Source organism: Pan paniscus, chromosome 19 (assembly GCF_029289425.2).
Source record: "Pan paniscus chromosome 19, NHGRI_mPanPan1-v2.0_pri, whole genome shotgun sequence".
NCBI classification, from domain to species: domain Eukaryota; kingdom Metazoa; phylum Chordata; class Mammalia; order Primates; family Hominidae; genus Pan; species Pan paniscus.
In genome coordinates this window covers 48,084,941-48,112,343 of record NC_073268.2, presented here as the reverse complement: position 1 = coordinate 48,112,343, position 27,403 = coordinate 48,084,941, and positions in this window count along the sequence as shown.

Below are 27,403 nucleotides of genomic sequence, written 5' to 3'. Positions count from 1 at the left end.
CCATTCGGGATGATTCCATTCCATTCCATTCAATTCCAGTCAATTCCACTCCGAATGATTCCATTCCATTCCATTCCATTCCATTGCATTCCATTGCATTCCATTTTATTCCATTCCATTCTGGTTGATTCCATTCGATACCATTCGATTCCATTCCATTCCATTCTATTCCATTCCATTCCTTTCGGGTTGATTCCATTTCATTCCATTCCAATTCAATCCATTAGATTCCATTCCGCTCGGTTTGATTCCATTCCATTCCATTCCATTCCATTTCATTCCATTCCGTTGGGGATGACTCCATTCCATTCCCTTCCATTCCATTCCATTCCATTCCATTCTATTAGGGTTGGTTGCATTCCATTCCATTCCCTTGCATTCCATTCCATTCCATTTGGGTTGATTCCATTCCATCCCATTCCATTCCATTCCATTCCACTCGCTTTGAGTCCATTCGATTCCATCCCATTCCATTCCATTCCATTGTATTCCGGTTGATTCCATTCCGTTCCGATCCATTCCATTCCATTGCATTCCATTCCATTCCAATCCATTCCATTTGGGTTGATTCCATTCCATTCCATTCCATTCCATTCCATTCCATTCCATTACATTGCATTCCAGTCCATTCCATTCGGGTTGATTCCATACCATTCCAGTCCATTCCATTCCATCCCATTCCATTCCATTCGGTTTGATTCCATTCCATCCCATTCCATTCCATTCCATTCCATTCCATTCCATTCCATTCCATTCCATTATGGTTGATTCCATTCGGTTCCATTCCATTCCATTCCATTCCATTTCATTTCAGTCCATTCCATTCAATTCCATTCCGTTCCACTTCATTGCATTCCATTCTATTCCATTCCATTCGGGTTGATTCCATTCCATTCCATTCCGTTCCATTCCATTCCATCCCATTATATTCCAGTTCATACCACTCGGGTTGATTCCATTCCACTCCATTCCATTGCATTCCATTCCATTCAATTCCATTGCATTCCATTCCATTCGTGTTGATTAGATTCCATTCCATTCCATTCCATTCCATTCCATCCCATTCCATTCGCTTTGATTCCATTCCTTTCCATTCCATTCCATTCCATTCCATTCCATTCCATTCCATTACGGGTGTTTCCATTCCATTCCATTCCATTCCATTCCCTTCCATTCCATTTGGGATGATTCCTTTCCATTCCATTCTATTCCATTCCATTCCTTTCCATTCGGGTTGAATGCATTCCATTCCATTCCATTCCAATTCATTCCAATCCATTCCATTAGGGTGTTTTGCATGTGATTCCTTTCCATTCCATTCCTTTCTTTTCCGTTCCATTCCATTCCATTTCGTTTGATTCCATTCCATTCCATTCCATTCCATTCCATTCCATTCCATTCCATTTGGGTTGATTCCATTCCACTCCATTCCATTCCATTCCATTCCATTCCATTCCATTCCATTTGGGTTGATTCCATTCCATTCCATTCCATTCCATTCCATTCGGGATGATTCCATTCCATTCCATTCCATACAATTCCATTCAATTCCACTCCGCTTGATTCCATTCCGTTCCATTCCATTCGATTCCTTTCGATTCCATTCCATCCCATTCCATTCCATTCCATTCCATTCCATTCCATTCCATAAGAGTTGATTAAATTCCATTCCATTCCATTCCATTCCATTCCATTCCGTTCAGTTCCATTCCATTCCATTTCATTCCATTCCATTTCATTCGGGTTGATTCCATTCGAGTCCATTCCATTCCATTCCAATCCATCCTATTCCATTCCATTCAATTCCATTCCATTCCATTCCATTCCATTCCATTAGTGTTGATTCCATTCCATTCCATTCCACTCCATTTCCTTCCATTCCATTCCATTCCACTCCATTCCCTTCCATTCCACTCCATTGCATTCCATTCCATTCCATTCTATTCCATTCCATTCCATTCCAATACATTCCATCCCATTCCATTCGCGTTGATTCCGTTCCATTCCATTCCATTCCATTCCATTCCATTCGGGATGATTCCATTCCATTCCATTCCATTCCATTCCCCTTGGGTTTATTCCCTTCCTATCCATTCCATTCCAGTCCATTCCATTCCATGCCATTCCGTTCCATTCCATTCCATTCCACGATTTTCAATTCCATTCTATTCGGGTTGCTTCCGTTCGATTCCATTCTACTCCATTCCTTTCCATTCCAGTCCTTTCGGGTTGATTCCATTTCATTCCATTTCATTCCATTCCATTAGCGTTGAGTACATTCGATTCCATCCCATTCCATTCCATTCCCTTCCATTACGGTTGGTTCCATTCCATTCCATTCCATTGCACTCCATTCCGTTCCATTCCATTCTGGTTTATTCCATTCCATTCCATTCCATTCCATTCCATTCCATTCCATTCCATTCCATTTCGGCTGATTCTATTCCATTCCATTCCATGATTTTCTGTTCCATTCCATTCGGGTTGCTTCCATTCGATTCCATTCCATTCCATTCCATTCCATTCCATTCCATTCCATTCCATTCCATTCCATTCTATTCCATTCCATTCGTGTTCATTCCTTTCCATTCCATTCCATTCCTTTCCATTCCATTTCATTCGTGTTCATTCCATTCCATTCCGTTCCATTCTATTCCAATCCATTCAATTCGGTTGGATTCCATTCCATTCCATTCTATTCTATTCCATTCCATTCCATTTTGGTTGATTCCATTCCATTCTATTCCATTGTATTCCATTATATTCGAGTCCATTCCATTCTGGATGATTCCATTCCATTCCCCTTGGGTTTATTCCCTTCCAATCCATTCCATTCCAGTCCATTCCATTCCACTCCATTCCGTTCCATTCCATTCCATTCCACGATTTTCCATTCCATTCAATTCGGGTTGCTTCCGTTCGATTCCATTCTACTCCATTCCTTTCCGTTCCAGTCCTTTCGGGTTGATTCCATTTCATTGCATTTCATTCCATTCCATTAGCGTTGAGTCCATTCGATTCCATCCCATTCCATTCCATTCCCTTCCATTACGGTTGGTTCCATTCCATTCCATTCCATTGCACTCCATTCCGTTCCATTCCATTCAGGTTTATTCCATTCCATTCCATTCCATTCCATTCCATTCCATTCGGGTTGATTCCATTCCTTTCCACTCCATTTAATTCCAATCCATTCCTTTCCATTCCATTTGGGTTGATTTCTTTCCATTCCATTCCATTACATTCCAGTCCATTGCATTCGATTTGATTCCATTCCATTCCAGTCCATTCCATTCCATTCAATTCCATCCCGTTCCATTCCATTTGGGTTGATTCCATTCCATTCCACTCCATTCCATTCCATTCCTTCAAGGTTGATTCCTTTCTATTCGATTCCATTCAGTTCCATTCCATTCCATTCCATTCCATTAGGGTTGATTCCGTTCCATTCCATTCCATTCCATTCCATTCCATTCCATTCCTTTGCATTCCATTCAATTCCGGTTGATTCCATTCCATTCCTTTTCATTCCATTCCATTCCATTCCATTGCAATCGGGTTGATTTCATTCCATTCCATTCCATTACATTCCATTCACTTCGGGATGATTCCATTCCATTCCATTCCATTCCATTAGGTTTGTTTCCATTCCATTCCATTGCATTCAATTCCCTTCCATTCCATTTGGGTTGATTCCTTTCCATTCCATTCTATTCCATTCCATTCCTTTCCATTCGGGTGGAATGCATTCCATTCCATTCCATTCCAATTCATTCCATTCCATTCCATTAGGGTGTTTTCCATGCGACTCCTTTCCATTCCATTCCTTTCTTTTCCATTCCATTCTATTCCATTTCCTTTGATTCCATTCCATTCCATTCCATTCCTTTCCATTCCATTCCATTTGGTTTGATTCCATTCCACTCCATTCCATTCCATTCCATTCCATTCCATTTGGGTTGATTCCATTCCATTCCATTCCATTCCATTCCATTCCATTCGGGATGATTCCATTCCATTCCATTCCATATAATTCCATTCAATTCCACTCCGCTTGATTCCATTCCGTTCCATTCCATTCGATTCCTTTCGATTCCATTCCATCCCATTCCATTCCATTCCATTCCATTCCATTCAATAAGAGTTGATTAAATTCCATTCCATTCCATTCCATTCCATTCCGTTCCGTTCCATTCCATTCCATTTCATTCCATTCCATTTCATTCGGGTTGATTTCATTCGAGTCCATTCCATTCCATTCCAATCCATCCTATTCCATTCCATTCCATTCCATTCCATTCCATTCCATTAGTGTTGATTCCATTCCATTCCATTCCATTCCATTCCACACCATTTCCTTCCATTCCATTCCATTCCACTCCATTCCCTTCCATTCCACTCCATTCCATTACATTCCATCCCATTCCATTCGCGTTGATTCCATTCCATTCCATTCCATTCCATTCCATTCCATTCCATTCCATTCGGGATGATTCCATTCCATTCCATTCCATTCCATTCCCCTTGGGTTTATTCCCTTCCAATCCATTCCATTCCAGTCCATTCCATTCCACGCCATTCCGTTCCATTCCATTCCATTCCACGATTTTCCATTCCATTCTATTCGGGTTGCTTCCGTTCGATTCCATTCTACTCCATTCCTTTCCGTTGCAGTCCTTTCGGGTTGATTCCATTTCATTCCATTTCATTCCATTCCATTAGCGTTGAGTCCATTCGACTCCATCCCATTCCATTCCATTCCCTTCCATTACGGTTGGTTCCATTCCATTCCATTCCATTGCACTCCATTCCGTTCCATTCCATTCTGGTTTATTCCATTCCATTCCATTCCATTCCATTCCATTCCATTCCATTCCATTCGGGTTGATTCCATTCCTTTCCACTCCATTTAATTCCATTCCATTCCTTTCCATTCCATTTGGGTTGATTTCATTCCATTCCATTCCATTCCATTCCATTACATTCCAGTCCATTGCATTCGAGTTGATTCCATTCCATTCCAGTCCATTCCATTCCATTCATTTCCATCCCGTTCCATTCCATTTGGGTTGATTCCATTCCATTCCACTCCATTCCATTCCATTCTTTTAGGGTTGATTCCTTTCTATTTGATTCCATTCCGTTCCATTCAATTCCATTCCATTTCATTCGGGTTCATTCCACTCCATTCCATTCCATTCCATTCCATTCCATTAGGGTTGATTCCTTTCCATTCGACTCCATTCCATTCCATTCCTTTAGGGTTGATTCCTTTCCATTCGATTCCATTCCTTTCCATTCCATTCCATTCCATTAGGGTTGATTGAATTCTATTCCATTCCATTCCATTCCATTCCTTTGCATTCCATTCCATTCCGGTTGATTCCATTCCATTCCATTTCATTCCATTCCATTCCATTCCATTCCATTTCATTCCATTCCATTCCATTCCATTCCATTTCATTCCATTCCATTCCATTCCATTCCATTCCATTACATTCCATTCCATTTCATTCCATTCCATTCCATTCCATTTCATTCCATTCCATTCCATTGCAATCGGTTTGATTTCATTCCATTCCATTCCATTCCATTCCCTTCGGGTTGATTCCATTCCATTCCATTCCATTAGGGTTGTTTCCATTTCATTCCATTCCATTCAATTCCCTTCCATTCCATTTGGGTTGATTCCTTTCCATTCCATTCTATTCCATTGCATTCCATTCCATTCGGGATGAATGCATTCCATTCCATTCCATTCCATTCCAATTCATTCCATTCCATTCCATTCGGGTGTATTCCATGCGATTCCCCTCCATTCCATTCCTTTCTATTCCTTTCCATTCCATTGCATTTCGGTTGATTCCATTCCATTCCATTCCATTCCATTCCATTCCATTCCATTCCATTCCATTTGGGTTGATTCCATTTCATTCCATTCCATTTCATTCCATTCCATTCCATTTGGGTTGATTCCATTCCATTCCATTCCATTCCATTCGGGATGATACCATTCCATTCCATTGCATTCCATTCCATTCCATTCCATTCCACTCGGGTTGAGTCCATTCCATTCCATTCCATTCCATTCCATGATATTCCATTCCTTTCCATTCCGGTTGATTCCATTCGATTCCATTCGATTGCATTCCATTCCATTCCATTTCATAAGAGTTGATTATATTCCATTCCATTCCATTCCATTCCATTCCTTTCCATTCCATTCCATTCCATTCCTTTCGGGTTGATTCCATTCTAGTCCTTCCATTCCATTCCAATCCATTCTATTCCCTTCCATTCAATTCCATTTCATTCCATTCCATTCCATTCCATTATTGTTGATTCCATTCCATTCCATTCCACTCCAATCCATTCCATTCCATTCCATTAGTGTTGATTCCATTCCATTCCATTCTATTCGATTCCATTCCATTCCATTCCACTCCATTCCCTTCCATTCGACTCCATTCCATTCCTTTCCATTCCATTCTATTCCATTCCATTCCATTCCATTACACTCCTTTCCCTTCGTGTTGATTCCGTTCAAATCCATTCCATTCCATTCCATTCCATTCCATTCCATTCCATCAGGGTTGATTCCATTCCATTCCATTCCATTCCATTCCATTCCCTTCCCTTCCATTTGGGTTGATTCCTTTCCATTCCATTCTATTCCATTCCATTCGAGTTGATTCCATTCCATTCCATTCCATTTGGGTGGATTCCATGCTATTCCATTCCATTCCATTCCATTCCATTCCATTCCATTCCATTCCATTTCGGCTGATTCTATTCCATTCCATTCCTTTCCATTGCATTTGGGTTGATTCCATTCCTTTCCATTCCATTCCATTCCATTCGGGATGATTCCCTTCCATTCCATTCCATTCCATTCCATTCCATTCCATTCCATTCCGGTTGATTCCATTCGATTCCATTCGATTGCATTCCATTCCTTTCCATTTCATAAGAGTTGATTATATTCCATTCCATTCCATTCCGTTCCGTTCCATTCCATTCTATTCCATTCCATTCCATTCGGGTTGATTCCATTCGAGTCCATTCAATTCCATTCCAATCCATTCTATTCCCTTCCATTCAATTCCATTTCATTCCATTCCATTCCATTATTGTTGATTCCATTCCATTCCATTCCATTCCATTCCATTCCATTTGTGTTGATTCCATTCCATTCCATTCCATTCCATTCCATTCCACTCCATTCCCTTCCATTCCACTCCTTTCCTTTCCATTCCACTCCATTCCATTCCTTTCCATTCCATTCTATTCCATTCCATTCCATTCCATTACATTCCTTTCCCTTCGGGTTGATTCCGTTCCAATCCATTCCATTCCATTCCATTCCATTCCATTCCATTCCATTCCATTCCATTCCCTTCCCTTCCATTTGGGTTGATTCCTTTCCATTCCATTCTATTCCATTCCATTCGAGTTGATTCCATTCCATTCCATTCCATTCTGGTGGATTCCATGCTATTCCATTACATTCCATTCCATTCCGTTCCATTCCATTCCATTCCATTCCATTTCGGCTGATTCTATTCCGTTCCATTCCTTTCCATTGCATTTGTGTTGATTCCATTCCATTCCATTCCATTCCTTTCAACTCCATTCCATTCAGGATGATTCCATTCCATTCCATTCCATTCCAGTCAATTCCACTCCGGTTGATTCCATTCCATTCCATTCCATTCCATTGCATTCCATTATATTCCATTCCATTCTGGTTGATTCCATTGGATTCCATTCGATTCCATTCCATTCCATTCCATTCTATTCCATTACATTCCTTTCGGGTTGATTCCATTTCATTCCATTCCAATTCAATCCATTAGATTCCATTCCGATCACTTTGATTCCATTCCATTCCATTCCATTCCATTCCATTTCATTCCATTCCGTTGGGGATGACTCCATTCCATTCCCTTCCATTCCATTCCATTCGATTCCATTACATTAGGGTTGGTTGCATTCCATTCCATTCCCTTGCGTTCCATTCCATTCCATTTGGGTTGATTCCATTCCATCCCATTCCATTCCATTCCATTCCACTCGCGTTGAGTCCATTCGATTCCATCCCATTCCATTCCGTTCCATGGTATTCCGGTTGATTCCATTCCGTTCCGTTCCATTCCATTCCATTGCATTCCATTCCATTCCATTCCATTCCATTTGGGTTGATTCCAGTCGATTCCATTCCATTCCATTCCATTCCGTTCAAGATGATTCCCTTCCATTCCATTCCATTCCATTATATTCCAGGTCTTTCCATTCAGGTTGATTCGATTCGATTCCATTCCATTCCATTCCAGTCCATTCCATTTTAGTTGATTCCATTCCATTCCATTCAATTTCATTCCATTCCATTCCATTCTATTCTATGCTGGGTGATTCCATTCCAATCCATTCCATTCCTTTCCATTCCATTTCATTCGCATCCATTCCATTCCATTCCTTTCGGCTCCGTTCCATTCGGGTGGAATCCATTCCATTCCATTTCATTCCTTTCCATTCCATTCGGGTTGATTCCATTCCATTGCATTGCATTGCATTCCTTTCCATTCCGTTCGGGTTGATTCCATTCCATTCCATTCCATATCATTCCATTACATTCCATTCCATATCATTCCATTCCATTCCATTCCATTTCATTTCAGTCCATTCCATTCAATTCCATTCCATTCCACTTCATTGCATTCCATTCTATTCCATTCCATTCGGGTTGATTCCATTCCATTCCATTCCATTCCATTGGATTCCATTCCATTCAATTCGGTTGGATTCCATTCCATTCCATTCCGTTCAATTCCATTCCATTCCATTCCTTTCAGGTTGATTCCGTTCCATTCCATTCCATTCCCATCCATTCCATTCCATTGAATTTCATTCCATTCGGGTTGATTCCGTTCAATTCGATTCGGTTTGATATGATTCGATTCCATTCAATTCCAGTCCATTCCATTAGGGTTAATTCCATTCCGTTCCATTCCATTCCCTTCCATTCCATTCGGGATGACTGCATACCATTCGATTCCATTCCATTCCACTCCTTTCCTTTTCATTCCATTCGGGTTGATTCCATTCCATTCCATTCCATTCCATTCCATTCCATTCCATTCCATTCCACTACATTCCATTCCATTCCATTCGGGTTGATTCCACTCCATTCCATTCCATTCCATTCCATTCCATTCCATTGCAACCGTGTTGATTTCATTCCATTCAATTCCATTCTATTCCATTCCATTCCATTCCATTCCATTCCTTTCCACTGCATTCCATTCCATTCCATTCCATTCTGTTCCATTCCATTCCATTCCATTCCATTCCATTCCATTCCATTCCATTCGGGTTGATTCCATTTGATTCCATTCCATTCCATTCCATTCCATTCCATTCCATTTCATTCGGGTTCATTCCATTCCATTCCATTCCATTACATTACATTACATTCCGGTGGATTCCATTCCATTCCTTTCGATTCCATTCCATTCCATTGCATTCCATTTGGGGTGTTTCCATTGCATTCCTTTCCATTCCCATCCATTCCATTCCATTCAATTTCATTCCATTCGCGTTGATTCCATTGTATTCGATTCGATTTGATTTGATTCGATTCCATTCCATTCCAGTCCATTCCTTTATGGTTTATTTCCATTCCGTTCTATTCCATTCCATTCCATTCGGGATGACTCCATACCATTCGATTCCATTTCATTCCACTTCTTTCCTTTCCATTGCATTCGGGTTGATCCCATTCCACTCCATTCCATTGCATTCCATTCCATTCCATACCATTCCATTCCATTCCATTCCACTCCATTCCATTCCGTTCCATTCCGGTTGATTCCACTCCATTCCATTCCATTCCATTCCATTCCATTCCATGCCATGCCTTTGCAATCGTGTTGATTTCATTCCATTCCATTCCATTCCATTCCATTCCTCTCCATTGCATTCTATTCCACTTGGGTTGATTCCATTCCATTCCGTTCCATTCCATTCCAGTCGGGTTGATTCCATTCCATTCCATTCCATTCCATTCGTGTTGATTCCCTTCATTTCCATTCCATTCCATTTCATTCCATTCCATTGCATTGCATTCCAGTCGGGTTGATTCCATTCCATTCCATTCTATTACATTCCATTCCATTCCATTCTGGTGGATTCCATTCCATTCCATTCCACTCCATTGCAATCCATTCCGTTCCATTCCATTCCATTCCATTCCATTCCATTCCATTCCATGCGCGTTGATTCCATTCGTTTCCATTCTATTGCATTCCGTTCCATTCCATTCCATTCGGGTTCGTTGCATTCCATTCCATTCCATTCCATTCCATTCCATTCCTTTCCATTAGGGTTGATTCCACTCCATTCCACTCCATTCCATTCCACTCCTTCAGGGTTGATTCCATTCCATTCCATTCCATTCCTTTCCATTCCATTCCATTCCATTCCATAAGAGTTGATTCCATTCCATTCCATTCCACTCCTTTCCATTCCATTAGGGTTGATTCCATTCCATTCCATTCCATTCCATTCCATTTCATTTCATTCCATTCCATTCCATTTCATTCCATTCCATTCCATTGCAATCAGGTTGATTTCATTACATTTCATTGCATTCCATTCCTTTCCATTCCATTTGGGTTGATTTCATTCCATTCCATTCCATTACATTACATTCCAGTCCATTCCATTCGGGTTGATTCCATTCCATTACAGTGCATTCCATTCCATTCCATTCAATTCCATCCCATTCCACTCCATTTCAGTTGCTTCCATTCCATTCCATACCATTACCTTCCATTTCATTCCAGTCTATTCCATTCGGTTTGATTCCATTCCATTCTATTCCATTCCATTCCCTTCCCTTCCATTCCGGCTGTTTCTATTCCATTCCATTCCTTTCCATTCCATTCTGGTTGATTCCATTCCATTCCATTCCATTCCATTCGGTTCCATTCCATTCCATTCCTTTCCATTCCATTCCATTATATTCCAGTTCATTCCATTCGGGTTGATTCCATTCCACTCCATTCCATTCCATTCCATTCCATTCCATTGCATTCCATTCCATTCGTGTTGATTCCATTCCATTCCATTCCCTTCCATCCCTTTCCATTCCGGTTGATTCCATTCCATTCCATTCCATTCCATTCCATTTCATTCTGGTTGATTCCAGTCGATTCCATCCATTCCGTTCGGGTTGATTCCATTTCATTCCATTCCATTTAATTCGATTCCATTCCATTTGGGTTGATTCCATTCCATTCCATTCCATTCCATTCCATTCCAGTTCATTCCATTTGGGTTGATTCCATTCCACTCCATTCCATTCCATTCCATTCCATTCCAATCCATTCCATTGTATTCGGGTTGATTCCATTCCATTCAATTCCATTCTATGCCATTCCATTCGGGATGATTCCACTCCATTCCAATCCATTCTATTCCATTCCCCTCGGGTTGATTCCCTTCCGTTCCATTCCTTTTCATTCCATTCCATTCCATTCCATCCCGTTTCATTCCATTCCATGATTTTCCATTCCATTCCATTCGGTTTGCTTCCGTTCGATTCCATTCCATTCCATTCCATTCCATTCCATTCCATTCCATTCTGTTTTATTCCATTCCATTCCATTCCATTCCATTCCATTCCATTCCATTCGTGTTGATTCCATTCCTTTCCACTCCATTTAATTCCATTCCATTCCATTTGGGTTGATTCCATTCCATTCCATTCCATTCCATTCCATTACATTTCAGTCCATTCCATTTGGATTGATTTCATTCCATTCCAGTCCCTTCCATTCCATTCCATTCCATTCCATCCCATTCCATTCCATTTGGTTTGATTCCATTCCATTCCATGCCATTACATAACATTTCATTCCAATCCATTCCATTCGTTTTGATTCCATTCCATTCCATTCCACTCCATTCCATTCCATTCCATTCCATTCTGGTTGATTCCATTCCATTCCATTCCATTCCATTCCATTCGGTTCCATTCCATTCCATTCCTTTCCATTCCATTCCATTCCGGTTGATTCCATTCCATTCCTTTTCATTCCATTCCATTCCATTTCATTTCATTCCATTCCATTGCATTTCATTCCATTCCATTCCATTCCATTCCATTCCATTTTATTCCATTCCATTCCATTTCATTCCATTCCATTCCATTCCATTCCATTCCATTCCATTCCATTCCATTCCATTCTATTGTATTCCATTCCATTCGGGTTGATTCCATTCGATTCCATTCCATTCCATTCCATTTCATTCGGGTTCATTCCATTCCATTCCAATCCATTACATTACATTACATTCCGGTGGATTCCATTCCATTCCTTTCGATTCCATTCCATTCCATTGCATTCCATTTGGGGTGTTTCCATTGCATTCCTTTCCATTCCCATCCATTCCATTCCATTCAATTTCATTCCATTCGCGTTGATTCCATTCTATTCAATTCGATTTGATTTGATTCGATTCCATTCCATTCCAGTCCATTCCTTTAGGGTTTATTTCCATTCCGTTCTATTCCATTCCATTCCATCCGGGATGACTCCATACCATTCGATTCCATTTCATTCCACTTCTTTCCTTTCCATTGCATTAGGGTTGATTCCATTCCACTCCATTCCATTGCATTCCATTCCATTCCATACCATTCCATTCCATTCCATTCCACTCCATTACATTCCGTTCCATTCCGGTTGATTCCACTCCATTCCATTCCATTCCATTCCATTCCATGCCATGCCATTGCAATCGTGTTGATTTCATTCCATTCCATTCCATTCTATTCCATTCCATTCCATTCCATTCCACTCCATTGCATTCTATTCCACTTGGGTTGATTCCATTCCATTCCGTTCCATTCCATTCCAGTCGGGTTGATTCCATTCCATTCCATTCCATTCCATTCGTGTTGATTCCCTTCATTTCCATTCCATTCCATTTCATTCCATTCTATTGCATTGCATTCCAGTCGGGTTGATTCCATTCCATTGCATTCTATTCCATTCCAATCCATTCCATTCCATTCCATTCCATTCCATTCCATTCCATTCCATTCCATTCCATTCCATGCGCGTTGATTCCATTCGTTTCCATTCTATTGCATTCCGTTCCATTCCATTCCATTCGGGTTGGTTGCATTCCATTCCATTCCATTACATTCCATTCCTTTCCATTAGGGTTGATTCCACTCCATTCCACTCCATTCCATTCCACTCCTTCAGGGTTGATTCCATTCCATTCCATTCCATTCCTTTCCATTCCATTCCATTCCATTCCATAAAAGTTGATTCCTTTCCATTCCATTCCACTCCTTTCCATTCCATTAGGGTTGATTCCATTCCATTCCATTCCATTCCATTCCATTCCATTTCATTTCATTACATTCCCTGCCATTTCATTCCATTCCATTCCATTCCATTCCATTTCATTCCATTCCATTCCATTGCAATCAGGTTGATTTCATTACATTTCATTGCATTCCATTCCTTTCCATTCCATTTGGGTTGATTTCATTCCATTCCATTCCATTACATTCCATTCTGGTTGATTCCATTCCATTACATTCCATTCCATTCGGTTCCATTCCATTCCATTCCTTTCCATTCCATTCCATTCCGGTTGATTCCATTCAATTCCATTTCATTCCATTCGGTTCCATTCCATTCCATTCCATTCCATTCGTGTTGATTCCATTCCTTTCCACTCAATTTAATTCCATTCCATTCCATTTGGGTTGATTCCATTCCATTCCTTTCCATTCCATTCCATTATATTCCAGTTCATTCCATTCGGGTTGATTCCATTCCACTCCATTCCATTCCATTCCATTCCATTCCATTGCATTCCATTCCATTCGTGTTGATTCCATTCCATTCCATTCCCTTCCATCCCTTTCCATTCGGGTTGATTCCATTCCATTCCATTCCATTCCATTCCATTCCATTCCATTCTGGTTGATTCCAGTCGATTCCATCCATTCCGTTCGCGTTGATTCCATTTCATTCCATTCCATTTAATTCGATTCCATTCCATTTGAGTTGATTCCATTCCATTCCATTCCATTCCATTCCATTCCATTCCATTCCATTCCAGTTCATTCCATTCGGGTTGATTCCATTCCACTCCATTCCATTCCATTCCATTCCATTCCAATCCATTCCATTGTATTCGGGTTGATTCCATTCCATTCAATTCCATTCTGTGCCATTCCATTCGGGATGATTCCATTCCATTCCAATCCATTCTATTCCGTTCCCCTCGGGTTGATTCCCTTCCGTTCCATTCCTTTTCATTCCATTCCATTCCATTCCATCCCGTTCCATTCCATTCCATGATTTTCCATTCCATTCCATTCGGTTTGCTTCCGTTCGATTCCATTCCATTCCATTCCATTCCATTCCATTCTGGTTTATTCCATTCCATTCCATTCCCTTCCATTCCATTCCATTCCATTCCATTCGTGTTGATTCCATTCCTTTCCACTCCATTTAATTCCATTCCATTCCATTTGGGTTGATTCCATTCCATTCCATTCCATTACATTCCAGTCCATTCCATTTGGATTGATTTCATTCCATTCCAGTCCATTCCATTCCATTCCATTCCATTCCATCCCATTCCATTCCATTTGGTTTGATTCCATTCCATTCCATGCCATTACATAACATTTCATTCCAGTCCATTCCATTCGGTTTGATTCCATTCCATTCCATTCCACTCCATTCCATTCCATTCCATTCCATTCTGGTTGATTCCATTCCATTCCATTCCATTCCATTCGGTTCCATTCCATTCCATTCCTTTCCACTCCATTCCATTCCGGTTGATTCCATTCCATTCCATTTCATTCCATTCCATTCCATTTCATTTCATTCCATTCCATTGCATTTCATTCCATTCAATTCCATTCCATTCCATTCCATTCCATTCCATTCCATTTTATTCCATTCCATTCCATTTCATTCCATTCCATTCCATTCCATTCCATTTCATTCCATTTTATTCCATTCCATTCCATTTCATTCCATTCCATTCCATTCCATTCCATTTCATTTCATTCCATTCCATTCCATTCCATTCCATTCCATTCCATTCTATTCTATTCCATTCCATTCGGGTTGATTCCATTCGATTCGATTCCATTCCATTCCATTCCATTCCATTCCATTCCATTCCATTTCATTCGGGTTCATTCCATTCCGGTGGATTCCATTCCATTCCTTTTGATTCCATTCCATTCCATTGCATTCCATTTGGGGTGTTTCCATTGCATTCCTTTCCATTCCCATCCATTCCATTGCATTCAATTTCATTCCATTCGCGTTGATTCCATTCTATTCGTTTCGATTTGCTTTGATTCGATTCCATTCCATTCCAGTCCATTCCTTTAGGGTTTATTTCCATTCCGTTCTATTCCATTCCATTCCATTCGGGATGACTCCATACCATTCGATTCCATTTCATTCCACTTCTTTCCTTTCCATTGCATTCGGGTTGATTCCATTCCACTCCATTCCATTGCATTCCATTCCATTCCATACCATTCCATTCCATTCCATTCCACTCCATTCCATTCCGTTCCATTCCGGTTGATTCCACTCCATTCCATTCCATTCCATTCCATTCCATTCCATGCCATGCCATTGCAATCGTGTTGATTCCATTCCATTCCATTCCATTCTATTCCATTCCATTCCATTCCACTCCATTGCATTCTATTCCACTTGGGTTGATTCCATTCCATTCCGTTCCATTCCATTCCAGTCGGGTTGATTCCATTCCATTCCATTCCATTCCATTCGTGTTGATTCCCTTCATTTCCATTCCATTCCATTTCATTCCATTCCATTGCATTGCATTCCAGTCGGCTTGATTCCATTCCATTCCATTCTATTACATTCCATTCCATTCCATTCCGGTGGATTCCATTCCATTCCATTCCACTCCATTCCAATCCATTCCATTCCATTCCATTCCATTCCATTCCATTCCATTCCATTCCATGCGCGTTGATTCCATTCGTTTCCATTCTATTCCATTCCGTTCCATTCCATTCCATTCGGGTTGGTTGCATTCCATTCCATTCCATTCCATTCCATTCCATTCCATTCCATTCCATTCCTTTCCATTAGGGATGATTCCACTCCATTCCACTCCATTCCATTCCACTCCTTCAGGGTTGATTCCATTCCATTCCATTCCATTCCTTTCCATTCCATTCCATTCCATTCCATAAGAGTTGATTCCATTCCATTCCATTCCACTCCTTTCCATTCCATTAGGGTTGATTCCATTCCATTCCATTCCATTCCATTCCATTTCATTTCATTACATTCCATTCCATTTCATTCCATTCCATTCCATTCCATTCCATTTCATTCCATTCCATTCCATTGCAATCAGGTTGATTTCATTACATTTCATTGCATTCCATTCCTTTCCATTCCATTTGGGTTGATTTCATTCCATTCCATTCCATTACATTACATTCCAGTCCATTCCATTCGGGTTGATTCCATTCCATTACAGTGCATTGCATTCCATTCCATTCAATTCCATCCCATTCCATTCCATTTGAGTTGCTTCCATTCCGTGCCATACCTTTACATTCCATTTCATTCCAGTCTATTCCATTCGGTTTGATTCCATTCCATTCTATTCCATTCCATTCCATTCCATTCCATTCCATTCTGGTTGATTCCATTCCATTCCATTCCATTCCATTCGGTTCCATTCCATTCCATTCCTTTCCATTCCATTCCATTCCGGTTGATTCCATTCCATTCCATTTCATTCCATTCCGTTCCATTTCACTCCATTCCATTCCATTCCATTTCATTTTATTCCATTCCATTCCATTCCATTCCATTCCATTCGGTTTGATTCCATTCCATTCCATTCCATTCCATTCCATTCCATTTCATTCGGGTTCATTCAATTCCATTCCATTCCATTCCATTCCATTCCATTCCATTAGGGTTGATTCCTTTCCATTCGACTCCATTCCATTCCATTCCTTTAGGGTTGATTCCTTTCCATTCGATTCCATTCCTTTCCATTCCATTCCATTCCATTAGGGTTGATTGAATTCTATTCCATTCCATTCCATTCCATTCCTTTGCATTCCATTCCATTCCGGTTGATTCCATTCCATTCCATTTCATTCCATTCCATTCCATTCCATTCCATTCCATTTCATTCCATTCCATTCCATTCCATTCCATTTCATTCCATTCCATTCCATTCCATTCCATTTCATTACATTCCATTCCATTGCAATCGGTTTGATTTCATTCCATTCCATTCCATTCCATTCCCTTCGGGTTGATTCCATTCCATTCCATTCCATTCCATTAGGGTTGTTTCCATTCCATTCCATTCCACTCAATTCCCTTCCATTCCATTTGGGTTGATTCCTTTTCATTCCATTCTATTCCATTGCATTCCATTCCATTCGGGATGAATCCATTCCATTCCATTCCATTCCAATTCATTCCATTCCATTCGGGTGTATTCCATGCGATTCCCCTCCATTCCATTCCTTTCTATCCCATTCCATTCCATTCCATTTCGGTTGATTCCATTCCATTCCATTCCATTCCATTCCATTCCATTCCATTTGGGTTGATTCCATTCCATTCCATTCCATCCCATTCCATTCGGGATGATACCATTCCATTCCATTGCATTCCATTCCATTCCATTCCATTCCACTCGGGTTGAGTCCACTCCATTCCATTCCATTCCATTCCATGATATTCCATTCCATTCCATTCCATTCCATTCCCTTCCCTTCCATTTGGGTTGATTCCTTTCCATTCCATTCTATTCCATTCCATTCGAGTTGATTCCATTCCATTCCATTCCATTCTGGTGGATTCCATGCTATTCCATTCCATTCCGTTCCATTCCATTACATTCCATTCCATTTCGGCTGATTCTATTCCATTCCATTCCTTTCCATTGCATTTGATTTGATTCCATTCCATTCCATTCCATTCCTTTCAATTCCATTCCATTCGGGATGATTCCATTCCATTCCATTCCATTCCAGTCAATTCCACTCCGCTTGATTCCATTCCATTCCATTCCATTCCATTCCATTGCATTCCATTATATTCCATTCCATTCTGGTTGATTCCATTCGATTCCATTCGATTCCATTCCATTCCATTCCATTCTATTCCATTCCATTCCGCTCGGTTTGATTCCATTCCATTCCATTCCATTCCATTCCATTTCATTCCATGCCGTTGGGGATGACTCCATTCCATTCCCTTCCATTCCATTCCATTCGATTCCATTCCATTAGGGTTGGTTGCATTCCATTCCATTCCCTTGCGTTCCATTCCATTCCATTTGGGTTGATTCCATTCCATCCCATTCCATTCCATTCCATTCCACTCGCGTTGAGTCCATTCGATTCCATCCCATTCCATTCCATTCCATTGTATTCCGGTTGATGCCATTCCGTTCCGTTCCATTCCATTCCATTGCATTCCATTCCATTCCATTCCATTCCATTATATTCCAGGCCTTTCCATTCAGGTTGATTCGATTCGATTCCATTCCATTCCATTCCAGTCCATTCCATTGTAGTTGATTCCATTCCATTCCATTCAATTTCATTCCATTCCATTCCATTCTATTCTATGCTGGGTGATTCCATTCCAATCCATTCCATTCCTTTCCATTACATTTCATTCGCATCCATTCCATTCCATTCCTTTCGGCTCCGTTCCATTCGGGTGGAATCCATTCCATTCCATTTCATTCCTTTCCATTCCATTCGGGTTGATTCCATTCCATTGCATTCCATTGCATTCCTTTCCATTCCGTTCGGGTTGATTCCATTCCATTCCATTCCATTCCATTCCATTCCATTCCGGTGGATTCCATTCCATTCCATTCGATTCCAATCCATTCCATTCCATTCCATTCCATTACGGTTGATTCCATTCCGTTCCATTCCATTCCATTCCATTCCATTCGGGTTGATTCCATTCTTTTCCACTACATTTAATTCCATTCCATTCCAATCCATTCCATTTGGGTTGATTCCATTCCATTCCATTCCATTTTGTTACATTACATTCACGTCCATTCCATTCGGGTTGATTCCATTCCATTCCATTCCAGTCCATTCCATTCCATTCCATTCCATCCCATTCCATTCCATTTGGTTTGATTCCATTCCATTCCATACCATTACATTACATTTCATTCCAGTCCATTCCATTCGGCATGATTCCATTCCGTTCCAATCCATTCCATTCTGGTTGATTCCATTCCATTCCATTCCATTCCATTCTTTCGGTTCCATTCCATTCCATTCCTTTCCATTCCATTCCATTCCGGTTGATTCCATTCCATTCCATTTCATTCCATTCCATTCCATTTCATTCCATTCCATTCCATTTCATTCCATTCCATTCCATTTCATTCCATTCCATTCCATTTCTTTCCATTCCATTCCAATCCATTCCATTCCATTCCATTCGGGTTGATTCCATTCGAGTCCATTCCATTCCATTCCAATCCATTCTATTCCATTCCATCCCATTCCATTCCAATCCATTCCATTCCGGTTGGTTCCATTCCATTCCATTCCATTCTGGTTTATTCCATTCCATTCCATTGCATTCAATTGCATTCCATTCCATTCCATTCCATTCGGATTGATTCCATTCCTTTCCACTCCTTTTAATTCCATTCCATTCCAATCCATTCCATTTGGGTTAATTCCATTCCATTCCATTCCATTCCATTCCATTCCATTCCATTACATTGCATTCCAGTCCATTCCATTCGGGTTGATTCCATTCCATTCCAGTCCATTCCATTCCATTCCATTCCATCCCATTCCATTCCATTCGGTTTGATTCCATTCCATTCCATTCCATTCCATTCCATTCCATTCTGGTTGATTCCATTCGATTCCATTCTATTCCATTCGGTTCCATTCCATACCATTCCTTTCCATTCCATTCCCTTCCATTTCATTCCATTCCATTCCATTTCATTCCATTCCATTCCATTCCATTCGATTCCATTCCATATCATTCCATTCCATTCCATTCCATTCCATATCATTCCATTCCATTCCATATCATTCCATTCCATTCCATTCCATTTCATTTCAGTCCATTCCATTCAATTCCATTCCATTCCACTTCATTGCATTCCATTCTATTCCATTCCATTCGGGTTGATTCCATTCCATTCCATTCCATTCCATTTCTTTCCATTCAATTCGGTTGGATTCCATTCCATTCCATTCCATTCCATTCCATTCCATTCCTTTCAGGTTGATTCCGTTCCATTCCATTCCATTCCCATCCATTCCATTCCATTAAATTTCATTCCATTCGGGTTGATTCCATTCAATTCGAATCGGTTTGATATGATTCGATTCCATTCAATTCCAGTCCATTCCATTAGGGTGAATTCCATTCCGTTCCATTCCATTCCCTTCCTTTCCATTCGGGATGACTGCATACCATTCGATTCCATTCCATTCCTCTCCTTTCCTTTTCATTCCATTCGGGTTGATTCCATTCCATTCCATTCCATTCCATTCCATTCCACTCCATTCCATTCCATTCAATTCGGGTTGATTCCACTCCATTCCATTCCATTCCATTCCATTCCATTGCAACCGTGTTGATTTCATTCCATTCAATTCCATTCTATTCCATTCCATTCCATTCCATTCCTTTCCACTCCATTCCATTCCATTCCACTTCATTCCATTCCATTCCATTTGGGTTGAATCCATTCCATTCCACTCCAATCCATTCCATTCCAGTCGGGTTGATTCCATTCCATTCCATTCCAATCGTGTTGATTCCATTCCATTCCATTCCATTCCATTTCATTCCATTCCATTCCAGTTGGGTTGATTCCATTCCATTCCATTCCATTCCATTCCATTCCATTCCATTCCATTCGGGATGATTCCATTCCATTCCATTCCATTCCATTCAATTCCACTCGGGTTGATTCCATTCCATTCCATTCCATTCCATTCCATTCCATGATATTCCGTTACATTCCATTCCGGTTGATTCCATTCGATTCCATTCCATTCCATTCCATTCTGTTCCATTCCATTCCATTCCATTCCATTCCATTCCATTCCATTCCATTCGGGTTGATTCCATTCGAGGCCATTCCATTCCATTCCAATTCATTCTATTCCATTCCTTTCAATTCCATTCCATTCCATTAGTGTTGATTCCATTCCATTCCATTCCATTCCATTCCATTCCCCTCCATTCCCTTCCATTCCACTCCATTCCATTCGATTCCATTCTATTCCATTCCATTCCATTACATTACATTCCATTCCATCAGGGTTGATTCCATTCCTTTCCATTCCATTCCATTCCCTTCCCTTCCATTTGGGTTGATTCCTTTCCATTCTACTCCTTTCCATTGCATTTGGTTTGATTCCATTCCAATGCATTGCATTCCATTCCTTTCGGGATGATTCCATTCCATTCCATTCCATTCCATTCCATTCCACTCGGGTTGATTCCATTCCAATCCATTCCATTCCATTCCATTCCATTCCATTCCATTCCATTCCATTCCATGATATTCCATTCTATTCCATTCCGGTTGATTCCATTCGATTCCCCTCGATTCCATTCCGTTCCATTCCATTCTATTCAATTCCATTCTTTTCGGGTTGATTAAATTTCATTCCATTCCAATTCATTCCATTAGATTTCATTCCGTTCGGGCTGATTCCATTCCATTCCATTCCATTCCATTGCATTCCATTCCGTTTGGATGATTCCAATCCATTCCCTTCCATTCCATTCCATTCAATTCGATGGCAATAGGGTTGGTTCCATTCCATTCCATTCCCTTGCATTCCATTCCATTCCACTCGGGTTGATTCCATTCCATTGCATTCCATTCCATTCCTTTCGCGCTGAGTCCATTCGATTTCATCCCATTCCATTCCATTCCATTCCAGTCCGGTTGATTCCATTCCGTTCCGTTCCATTCCATTCCATTGCATTCCATTCCATTCCATTCCATTCAATTCTGGTTGATTCCAGTCAACTCCATTCCATTCCATTCCATTCCGCTCGGGTTGATTCCATTCCATTCCATTCCATTTGATTCATTTCCATTCCATTTGGGTTGATTCCATTCCATTCCATTCCATTCCATTCCAGTTCATTCCATTTGGGTTGATTCCATTCCATTCCATTGCTTTCCATTCCATTCCTTTCGGGTTGATTCCATTTCATTCCGTTTCATTCCATTCCATTAGCGTTGAGTCCATTCGATTCCATCCCATTCCATTCCATTCCATTCCGGCTGGTTCCATTCCATTCCATTCCATTCCATTCCGGTTCGTTCCATTCCATTCCATTCCATTCCATTCCACTCCATTCCATTCTGGTTTATTCCATTCCATTCCATTCCATTCCATTCCATTCCATTGCATTCGGGATGATTCCATACCTTTCCACACCATTTAACTCCATTCCATTCCATTCCATTCCATTCGGGTTGATTCCATTCCATTCCATTCCATTCCATTCCTTTCCATTACCTTCCAGTCCATTCCATTCGGGTTGATTCCATTCCATTCCAGTCCATTCCATTCCATTCCATTCCATCCCATTCCATTCCACTTGGGTTGATTCCATTCCATTCCATTCCATTCCATTCCACTCCATTCCTTTCCTTTCCATTCTGGTTGATTCCATTCCATAACATTCCATTCCATTCGGTTCCATTCCATTCCATTCCTTTAAATTCCATTCCATTCCGGTTGATTCCAATCCATTCCATTTCATTTCATTCCATTCCACTTCATTCCATTCCATACCATTTCATTTCCTACCATTCCATTTCATTCCATTCCATTCCATTTCATTCCATTCCATTCCATTTCATTCTATTTCATTCCATTCCATTCCATTTCATTTTATTCCATTCCATTCCATTCCATTGCATTCCACTCCATTCCACTCCATTCCATTCCATTCCATTCAATTCCATTCTATTCCATTCCATTCCATTCCATTCCATTCCATTCCATTCCATTCCATTCCATTCTATTCCATTCCATTCCATTCCATTCCATTCCATTCTATTCCATTCCATTCGGATTGATTCCAATCCATTTCATTCCATTCCATTCCATTCCATTTCATTCGGGTTCTTTCCATTCCATTCCGTTCCATTCCATTCCAATCCATTCAATTCGGTTGGATTCCATTCCATTCCATTCTATTCCATTCCATTCCATTCCATTTCGGTTAATTCCATTCCATTCCATTCGATTCCATTCCATTCCATTTCCGCTGATTCCATTCCATTCCATTCCATTCCATTCCTTTCCTTTCCATTCCATTCCATTCCATTCCATTCCATTCTATTCCATTCCATTCGGGTTGATTCCATTCCATTCCATTCCATTCCATTTCATTCGGGTTCATTCCATTACATTCCGTTCCATTCCATTCCATTGCATTCGGGATGAGTCCATACCTTTCCACTCCATTTAACTCCATTCCATTCCATTCCATTTCATTCGGGTTCATTCCATTGCATTCCATTCCATTCCATTCCATTCCATTCCGTTCGGTTCCATTCCATACCATTCCTTTCAATTCCATTCCATTCCGGTTGTTTCCATTCCATTCCATTTCATTCCATTCCATTCCATTTCACTCCATTCCATTCCATTTCACTCCATTCCATTCCATTCCACTCCATTCCATTCCATTTCATTCCATTCCATTCCATTTCAATCCATTCCATTCCATTTCATTCCATTCCATTCCATTTCATTCCATTCCATTCCATTTCATTCCATTCCCTTCCATTTCATTCCATTCCATTCCATTTCATTCCCTTCAATTCCATTCCATTCCATTCCATTCCATTCCATTTCATTCCATTCCATTCCATTCCATTCCATTCCATTCCATTCCATTTCATTCCATTCCATTCCATTCCATTCCATTTCATTCCATTCCATTCCATTTCATGTTAATCCATTCCATTCCATTTCATTCCATTCCATTTCATTTCATTCCAATCTATTCCATTCCATTCCATTCCATTCCATTCCATTCCATTCCATTCCATTCTGTTCCATTCCATTCGGGTTGATTCCATTGCATTCCGTTCCATTCCATTTCATTCGGGTTCATTCCATTCCATTCCATTCCATTACATTCGGGATGATTCCTTTCCATTCCATTCCATTCCATTCAATTCCATTCGGTTTGATTCCATTCCATTCCATTCCATTCTATTCCATTCCATTCCATTCCATTATATTCCATTCCATTCCTTTCCATGATATTCCTTTCCATTCCATTCCGGTTGATTCCATTCGATTCCATTCGATTCGATTCCATTCCATTCCATTCTATTCCATTCCATTGCTTTCGGGTTGATTCCATTTCATTCCATTCCAATTCATTCCATTAGATTACATTCTGATCCATTCGATTCCATTCCATTGCATTCCATTCCATTCCATTCCATTGCATTCCATTCCATTCCATTCCATTCCATTCCATTCCATTCTATTCGGATTGATTCCATTCCATTCCATTCCATTCCATTCTTGTTGATTCCAGTCGATTCCATTCCATTCCATTACATTCTGTTCGGGTTGATTCCATTCCATTCCATTCCATTTAATTCGATTCCATTCCATTTGGGTTGATTCCATTCCATTCCATTCCATCCCATTATATTCCAGTTCATACCATTCGGGTTGATTCCATTCCACTCCATTCCATTGAATTTCTTTCCAATCAATTCCATTGCATTCCATTCCATTCGTGTTGATTAGATTCCATTCCATTCCATTCCATTCCATTTCATTCTATTTCATTCCATTGCATTCCATTTCATTTTATTCCATTCCATTCCATTCCATTGCATTCCACTCCATTCCATTCCATTCCATTCCATTCCATTCAATTCCATTCCATTCCATTCCATTCCATTCCATTCCATTCCATTCCATTCCATTCTATTCCATTCCATTCGGATTGATTCCAATCCATTTCATTCCATTCCATTCCATTCCATTTCATTCGGGTTCTTTCCATTCCATTACGTTCCATTCCATTCCAATCCATTCAATTCGGTTGGATTCCATTCCATTCCATTCTATTCCATTCCATTCCATTCCATTTCGGTTAATTCCATTCCATTCCATTCGATTCCATTCCATTCCATTTCCGTTGATTCCATTCCATTCCATTCCATTCCATTCCTTTCCTTTCCGTTCCATTCCATTCCATTCCATTCCATTCCATTCTATTCCATTCCATTCGGGTTGATTCCATTCCATTCCATTCCATTCCATTTCATTCGGGTTCATTCCATTACATTCCGTTCCATTCCATTCCAATCCATTGAATTCGGCTGGATTCCATTCCATTTCATTCTATTTCATTCCATTCCATTCCATTTCGGTTTTTTCCATTCCACTCCATTCCATTCCATTCAATTCCACTCGGGTTGATTCCATTCCATTCCATTCCATTCTATTCCATTCCATTCAATTCCATGATATTCCGTTACATTCCATTCCGGTTGATTCCATTCGATTCCAATCGATTCCATTCCATTCCATTCCATAAGAGTTGATTAAATTCGATTCCATTCCATTCCATTCCATTCTCTTCCATTCCATTCCATTCCATTCGGATTGATTCCATTCGAGTCCATTCCATTCCATTCCATTCTTATTCATTCTATTCCATTCCTTTCAATTCCATTCCATTCCATTAGTGTTGATTCCATTACATTCCATTGCATTCCATTCCACTCCATTCCCTTCCATTCCGCTCCATTCCGTTCGATTCCATTCTATTCCATTCAATTCCATTCCCTTCGGGTTGATTCCATTCCTTTCCATTCCATTCCATTCCCTTCCCTTCCATTTGGGTTGATACGTTTCCATTACATTCCTTTCCATTGCATTTGGGTTGATTCCATTCCATTCCATTCCATTCCCTTCGGTATGATTCCATTCCATTCCATTCCATTCCATTCAATTCCACTCGGGTTGATTCCAATCCAATCCATGCCATTCCATTCCATTCCATTCTATGATATTCCATTCTATTCCATTCCGGTTGATTCCATTCGATTCCATTCGATTCCATTCCGTTCCATTCCATTCTATTCCATTCCATTCTTTTCAGGTTGATTCAATTTTATTGCATTCCAATTCATTCCATTAGATTTCATTCCGTTCGGGTTGATTCCTTTCCATTCCATTCCATTCCATTGCATTCCATTCCGTTTGGGATGATTCCCTTCCATTCCCTTCCATTCCATTCCATTCTATTCCATTCCATTAAGGTTGGTTCCATTCCATTCCATTCCCTTGCATTCCATTCCATTCGCGTTGAGTCCATTCAATTCCATTCCATTCCACTCCATTCCAGTTGATTCCATTCCGTTCCGTTCCATTCCATTCCATTGCATTCCATTCAATTCCATTCCATTCCCTTCCATTCCACTCCATTCCATTCCATTCCATTCCATTCTATTCCATTCCATTCCATTCCATTACGTTCCATTCCATTCGGATTGATTCCATTGTAATCCACTCCGTTCCATTCCATTCCATTCCATTCCATTCCATTCCATTTCATTCCATTGCTTTCCATTCCATTCCATTCCATTCCACTCCATTCCATTCCATTCTATTCCATTCCATTCCATTGCATTCCATTCCATTCCATTCCCTTCCATTCCACTCCATTCCATTCCATTCCATTCCATTCTATTCCATTCCATTCCATTCCATTACATTCCATTCCAATCGGATTAATTGCATTGCAATCCATTCCGTTCCATTCCACTCCATTCCATTTCATTTCATTCCATTCCTTTCCATTCCATTCCATTCCATTCCATTCCATTCCATTGTATTCCATTCCATTTCTTTCCATTCCATTCTATTCCATTCCATTCGTGTTGCTTCCATTCCATTCTATTCCATTCCATTCCATTCCATTCCATTCTGGTTTATTCCATTCCATTCCATTCCATTCGGGTTGATTCCATTCGTTTCCACTCTTTTAATTCCATTCTATTCCAATCCATTCCATTTGGGTTGATTCCATTCCATTCCATTCCAGTCCATTCCATTCCATTCCATTCCATCCCATTCCATTCCATTTGGTTTGATTCCATTCCATTCCATACCATTACATTTCATTTCATTCCAGTCCATTCCATTCGGTTTGATTCCATTCCATTCCATTCCATTCCATTCTGGTTGATTCCATTGCATTCCATTCCATTCCATTCCATTCCATTCCGTTCCGTTCCATTC